General features: G+C 45.0%; 1 non-coding gene across 1 annotated transcript; it reads left to right on the forward strand.

Moving 5' to 3' along the window:
- The first annotated feature begins 241 nt into the window (after window positions 1–241).
- trnal-caa (transfer RNA leucine (anticodon CAA)) lies at window positions 242–355 on the forward strand. The gene is made up of 2 exons: window positions 242–279; window positions 321–355. It is a non-coding gene; the product is annotated as a tRNA-Leu (tRNA).
- Window positions 356–7,488: the final 7,133 nt, after the last annotated feature.

Below are 7,488 nucleotides of genomic sequence, written 5' to 3' on the forward strand. Positions count from 1 at the left end.
TCCAAGCATTCTCATCCATCTCAGCAAACATCCTTCACAAATTCTTACCGAGACGCGTCTCACGAGTCTTCGATTTGGAATTGTTTTACAGCTTCACTTTCCACAGAAGTTGCCTAAACTGAGAAAATTGTAACACTCCCGCTTTCATTTCCGATTGGCAGGACGATATGTGTGATTGTGTGTATATAACTTTGCTTACAAGTCAGGCATTCATTCCGTTCACAAACACACATCAAAAGTTGTCAGGTTGGCCGAGTGGTTTAATGCGCTAGACTCAAGGAATGAAAGTCCTTCAGACAAACGGGAGTGTTCTGGTCTCCATCTGGGGTCGTGGGTTCGAATCCCACTCCTGACATAATTTGTCTAACAAACCCTGGGTTGTTGAGGTGGATTAGAAAAACTGTTGGAAGATAAGATTATGTTCTTGACACTGTTCATCGCATTACAATAGATCACCGTACACCGAACTGTGGGTAAGTGATTTATTCAGAAACAATTTCACGGTGAAGGATCTCGTCCCGAAACGCCGACTGCTTACGTCTGTCCATAGATGCAGCCTGGTCTGCTGAGCTCCTCCTGGCATACTCAGCTGATCAATACAGTTTCTAAAGTGAAATGATTGGTCGTCGGAATATTCAATGGGTGGGCATGTAGTGTACACTATCACCTTTTGATCAAAAGTCCGGTGTCGGATGGGTAGTAACTGTTCTTGAACGTGGTGGTGCGAGTCCTGAGGCTCTTGTACCATCTACCCAATGGCAGCAGCGAAAAAAGAGCATGGCAGGATGGTGACGACCTCTGACGGTGGATGCTGTTTTTCTATGACTGCGTTTTATGTGGATGTGCCTAATGTTTGGCAGTGCTTTTCCCGTGATAGACTGGGCAGAATTCAATAAACTTTTTAAAGATTTTCCTTCAAAGGTACGGTATTTCCGTACCCTGTCTCAATGCAGACAGACAATATACTCTCTACGAAACCTCTATAGAAGCTCATCAAGGTTTTTGATCTCATGCTGAATCTCCGCAGTCTCCTTAGAAAGCAAAGGATAAAGTCATTCCAACAATTTAAAGTTCCAGACGCGCCCCGCCTCTGATCCTTCAAGGAGAACTGGCTCAAAAACCTCTGGTTTTCCCTCTGCTGAAGACAACAATCAGTCCTTGGTTTTGCCGACATAAAGTTATGGATTGTTGGCACATCGTGTTTGAAACGATCCCCTCTTAGTTGAAATGTATGCCCTAAGAGAGGATCGTTTAAAGACTTGTAAACCCTGGAATGGAGATAACTTTTGCATGCACTACCAATATCTTTGCCTGAAAATCTAAGAAACGTCTGTCGGATTCCGCCTCACCTCCGATGGTCCAGAGAAAAAGAACAAGTTTGACTAAACTCTCGTTATTGCACAAACCGTCTATTTCAGGTAGCATCTTGGTGATGCTCTTCCGCACACTCTCCGAATCCTCGTCATCCTCTCTCTGGAGGATGGCCTGAACGGGGTGCAGCACAATTCCAGTGCTGTGATGCTGTGCGCTCTGACTCCGCACATGCTCGCAACCTGAGAAAATGCATCACGTCCATATTCATTTAGAATCCCAGGATGTAGAGTGTTTGTATGTATACCCTCTCATCAAAGCAGTCATTCAGACTATTCCGAAATTCAGCTGTTTATCTGGCATGTGGAGAGAGTACTGCAGAGCGGTCAGGGTGGCCGAGTGGTCTAAGGCGCCAGACTTAAGGCGAGTAAGTCGCATCCTATTAAACGCGAGTGTTCTGATCTCCAACTGGAGGCGTGGGTTCCAATCCCACTCACGACAAATACTCTGTTTTCCATGTGCTGTTTTTTATAATGTAATCACTGTAATTTTACTGCAGCGATCAAAGCGTGGTATGTTTGGGAGTATGAGAAAGACACAATTAACATAAAGATTTTGTTTTAGTCACAACAGAGAGCAGAACAACAGGTTACATGGGATTCGGGCTGCGGTGTTTGATGAGAAAGTGGCCTGTTTGAGAGTGTCTGCATCACCTTCTCAACCGCGGCTGTTTATTGGACAGAGTGACATCGGGGCCATTCAGACACGTTGCTGGTCTCTATATTGAAAAGGCATTTTACATCGACGTTCTCAAACGTGCATCTGCCGCGGAGCTCCGTAGCGTGTGCTTAACACCTTTCTGGATTTGGGAATATCGGATTGTTCATTCTGGACTGGATTATATTCACTTTCCATTGTTTAACAGGCCACTCTTCCCTGTTTTGCAATGCAGATATTTTAAGTCGTACAGCATGGAAAATAGCCTTCGGCCCAATTGTTTCAAAGTTCAAAGCCGAAAGTAAATTTTGCATCACAGCATACCTGTATGCATATATCACCATTTGCAGCAATGAGATTGACATTCCTGCGGGCATCCAAGAAACACAATAAAATCCATGAAGGACCGCACTAACAGGACGGTCAAAACACTCAATGAGTACAACACAGCAATTTGTGCAAAGTCAAGTGATAGAATAATGGTAATAGCAATATTAATTGTTATTTTACGTAATAATCCAGGGCGACTATGAAGCTCACTGGAGTTTGTTTAGATTTAACCTCTCTCAGAGACAACAGATGAATTACACATTGACAGAGGATCGAATATGCACGATTTGAAATTATTCACGTAAAGCTGAAACACAATACATATAGTAAATTTGATTTCAAAAGCTATAAAAACAAAATCTGGACAAAATAAGCGTATTAGATTAAACATAATTAGAGTTGCATTTGAGGTTGCATAATATATAACGGGACTGCAGGATACAGTACAACCGATGGATGAATACTCTTATTTTATGTGTTAATGACTTGGATGCTGGAATTGATGATCATACGGACAGGTTTGTGGTCTAGATGAAGATAGGAGAAGGTGCAGGAAATCTGGAGGAAGTAGAAAGTCTACAAAAGGACAAGGGAAGATGAGGAGAATGGGCAAAGAAGTGGCAGACATAAAACACTGCCACGAAATGTATGGTGCTGCACTTGAGCAGAAGAAATAAAATGGAAGGCTATTTTCTCATCGCAGAGACAATTGGAAAATCTGAGGTGCAAAAGGACTCAACGTTGTTCGTCCAGCATTCCCTGAAGGTGAACATGCAGGTTGCGAAAGTGGTGAGGAAGGCCAATGCGATGTTCGCGATCATTTCCAGAGGAATGTGGTATGGATGCAGCGATGGAATTTTCAGGTTTTAAAATGCACTATTGAGGCCTTACCTCGAGTATTGTGAGCAGTCTGGAGCCCCTTGTCTGTGACACGTTGTGCTGTCACTGGAGACGGTTCAGAGGTGGTTTAGAAAATTATTCCAGGGTTGAAAGCTTTGTCATGCGAGAAGCATGTGCTGGTTCTGGGTCTCCACTCAGGGGAATTCAGGAGAGTGAGTGTTTCGCGCATCAAATCACCCCTTGGACAGTCTCTATCACTCGTGTCACCCAGCTGACTACTGGACCGTCTCTCCCGGTGTCTGTCACTTGTGTCTCCCGGCGGCTTAGGCGCTCCTGCTCTATGACTAAACCTAGCTTCCCTCTGTTTCATCAGCTGCGGATGAATGTTAGGAACCCCCGCTGGGACCTATCAGCGAGACCTCTCTCGGAAAGGGATGCCCTCGGTTGCTTTAATACTGTGGCAAGTACTCTTGGAGAAATCAAACTCAGGACTGCCAGTGGAAAAGGCGTCTTCACGTTCCAACACGTTATCAGTTAATCTCCATTTCCATTCCTCGAACTTTTCAGTAAATGTAGGGTTTCCGGTCGCTCTAGTTGCTTCCAGAACGTAACATGACAGGTTTAGACGGGATGCACCTCACAGTTCGTCCTTTCCGCTCATAATCCTACTTAGCAGGAAATTGCACCGCCTTTAAAGCAAATCTGAACACCTGGTGAATGGACACGGTGTTCAAAAAGTTCTCTCTACTTCTCTCTTTGCTTGCTCCTTGGAACATTCTCACAAGAATAAAAAAGTTCCATCCGTTTCCATAGTCTCAGTTACTCCAACAGCTGTTTCCATAAATGCCAGCTTCCACGAAAAGTAGCCATTGTATGGGTACTTACCAGTAATAAGCCCCGGAATTCCAAGGGCACTAACAGGCACCAATGGCAAGTACGTGGACACGGATTGTAAATGACACTAGAAGACACTAGACACAAGGATATGATAGCACAATACAGAACATTCGGCGCTCGATTTGCAGCCAAACCATATATTTCTTTCATCCATTTGCCTGTGCAAGAGGCTCTTAAATACCCTTAATGTTTTAGCCACCACAATCCCTGGCAAGTCATTCCAGGCACTTACAACCCTCTGTGTAAAAGGAAATACCCCTCATGTCTCCCATAAACTTCTCTCCCTTAACTTAATTGTGTAGGTATGCCCTCTGGTGCTTACTATCTGTGCCCTGGGAAACAGGTACTGGATAGAGCCTTATCTATACCTCTCATAATCATGTAGACCTCTAATAAAGACCCCTCTCATCCTTCTATTCTCCAAAGAAAAAAGTCCCAGCTCTGCTAACCATGCCTCATAACACTTGTTTCCCAATCCTGGCAATTTCCCTGTAAATCTCCTCTGCGCCGTCTCCATAACATCCACATCCTTCCTATAATGAGGTGACCAGAATTGAATACAATACCCTAAGTGTAGTCTCACCAAAGTTTAGTAGAGTTGCAACATGACCTCTCTACTCTTGAACTCAATCCCCCTATTACAGAAGCCTAGCATCCCCTAGGCCTTCTTAACTGTTCTATTAATCTATGCAGCGATCGTGAGGGATGTATGGATTTGAACCCCAATGTCCCTCTGTTCATCCACACACTTAAGTAACCGACCATTAACACTGTACTCAGCCTTCTGGTTTGTCCTTCTAAGATGGATCACCGCACAGTTAATCAGATTGAACTCCATCTGCCACTATTCTGGCCAACGCTGCAATCTGTACATACCATCTTGTAACCTTCGACAACCTACAGCTCCATCCACAACTCCTCCAATCTTCGTGTCATCCGCAAACTTACAGATACATCCTCCTGCGTCTTCATCCAGGTCATTTATAAACATCATAAACAGCAGGGGTCCCAGGACTGATCCTTGTAGCACTCCACTAGTCACCGACCTCCGGGCAGAACACTTTCCTTCCACAATTACCCCCTGCCTTCCTCCAGTAACCATTTTTTATCCCAACAGCAGGGATTCACTGATCCCATGCCTCATGACTTTCTGGATGTGTCTCTCGTGGGGGACCTTGTCAAATGCCTTGTTAAAATCGATGTAGACATCTACCGCCCTACGCTCATCAATTTATTTTGTTACGTCTTCAAAAAACACAATTGGGCTCATGAGGCACTATCTTCCCTTCAGAAAGCCATGTTGACTGTACTTCTCCAAATGCTCGTAGATCGTGTCCTTAAGAATCCTTACCAATGGTTTGCAGACCACCGACGTAAGACTCACTGGGCTATAGAAGGTCTCACCAGGTTTCTCTGTTACCTTTTTAACAAGGAAACTACATTAGCCGTTTTCCAGTCCTACGGCACCTCCCCTGAAGCCAAAGAGTATTCAAAGATCGTAGCTACTGCTCCAGCGATCTCTTCTTTCACTTGCCACAGCATCCAGGGGTATATCTCGTCCAGACCTGGGGATTTGTGGTTTTTAAGAAAATCCAACACCTTCTTCCTTAATCTCCACATTCTCCAGCACACAGGCCTGTTCTATTTCGACCTCACCCTGATCAAGATCCTTTTCACTTATGAACACTGAAGCAAAGTATCCATTTTGTAACTCCGCAACCGCCTGCGCCTCCAGGCACATGTTGACCTCCTTATCCTTTTGCGGCCCCATCTTCATTCTTGTCATCGTTGCTCTTCACATACGCATAGAACACCTTGGGGTTTTCCTTAATCCTAGATGCCAAGGCTTTCTTATGCCCCCTTCAAACTCTCCTAAATCCTTTCTTAAGCTCCTTCCTGGATAGCCAATATTTCTCATGAGCCTCTCCTGCTTCCTGCTTCTTGTATCTAACATATGCTTTCTTCTTTCGCTTGACGAGTTGCCTCACGTGTTTTGTCAGCCACGGTTCCCTTTTCATACCACTTTTTCCTTGTCTCAGTGGGACAAACCTATCCTGAACCCTGTACAAGTGTTCCCTAAACTTCCTTCACATTCCTTCTGTGCTTTCACCTTTGAACATCTGTTTCCAATTTACTCCCACTAGTTCCTGCCTCATCCCTTCAGTTAGCCATTCCCCAGTTAAGCACTTTCCCATTGCCTGTTTATCCTTGTCCATAGCAATGCTGAAGCTAAGGGGGTTGAGGTCACTCTGACCAAAATGCTCTGCCACCTGATCAGGTTCATTACCTATAACTAGATCCAGTATGGCTTCTCCTCTCATCAGCCGGTCCACATACTGTATCAGGAATCCTTCTTGAACACACCTGACAAATTCAGCCCCATCTATCCCCCTTGCAGTCAGGTGGTGTCAGTCAATATGAGGGAAGTTGAAATGACACATAACTACAACCCTGTATTTCCTGCACCATTCTAAAATCTGCCTGCTTATCTGCTCCTCGGTGTCCCGAGGGCTATTTGGGGGTATATAGACTACTCCCAGCACACGTGATTGTTCCCTTCCTATTTCTGACCTCCACCCACACCGACTCTATGAGATGCGTCATGTCCGTCTGTGCGGCTGGGTCAGACTGCGCTGTCTCTGTTAGAATCAGTCAATGTTCGGTTGCAAAGTGTGTGGGACGGCAAATTGGGGAATAGGAAACACACACGGGGAATTCAAAAAGCACTACGCTCCAGACAGCCCGTATGGTAAGAGAAACCAGTTAACACTCGGGTCAGCTTTCTGTCTGAGAACAATTCTGAGAAAGGACTCTTAACCTGGTTTTCCACATATTCTGTTTTGTCTGGATGAGTGTTCCCAGCATTTCCTGTTTTTCTGTTCATTCCTTCGGCTGTTCCATTGCTGACAGGGAGCGTCAAGGAAAATGAAGGCTGGGAAATAGAATAAATACAATAAAGTGGAAATATTACACAATCCACTCAAACCGTTGCATTCGCTGCTGCTCAATATTTTGTAAACTTTTCCAACGAACCTGGTGGCGATTCTGATCCTGTCCCGGGGAAAGTGCTGTCTTTCCAAATGCGTCACTCGCTACCTGGTGGGAATGGCCGCGGCCGATCTAATGGCCGTTATTTCGAATCCGCTGTTGAAGTGGACTGCTGGGATTTACTTTCCCAGATGATGCTTGCGGATCAGTGCGGATCACAGGTGTGTGTAGAACCCTTCTGGTTAAGTTTTTACAGCACTGCGACCTCCGTCTGGCTGACTGTAGCTTTCACCGTCAATTGATTTGTGGCTATATGCTATGAGAAGCTGAAAGCAAAATATTGAAACGAGAGAACGGCGGTTGTGGTTGTAGGGACAGTGAGGGTGCTGGATTGTTTGAAGACTG

Source organism: Hypanus sabinus, unplaced genomic scaffold, assembly GCF_030144855.1.
Source record: "Hypanus sabinus isolate sHypSab1 unplaced genomic scaffold, sHypSab1.hap1 scaffold_571, whole genome shotgun sequence".
In the NCBI taxonomy this organism is placed as follows: domain Eukaryota; kingdom Metazoa; phylum Chordata; class Chondrichthyes; order Myliobatiformes; family Dasyatidae; genus Hypanus; species Hypanus sabinus.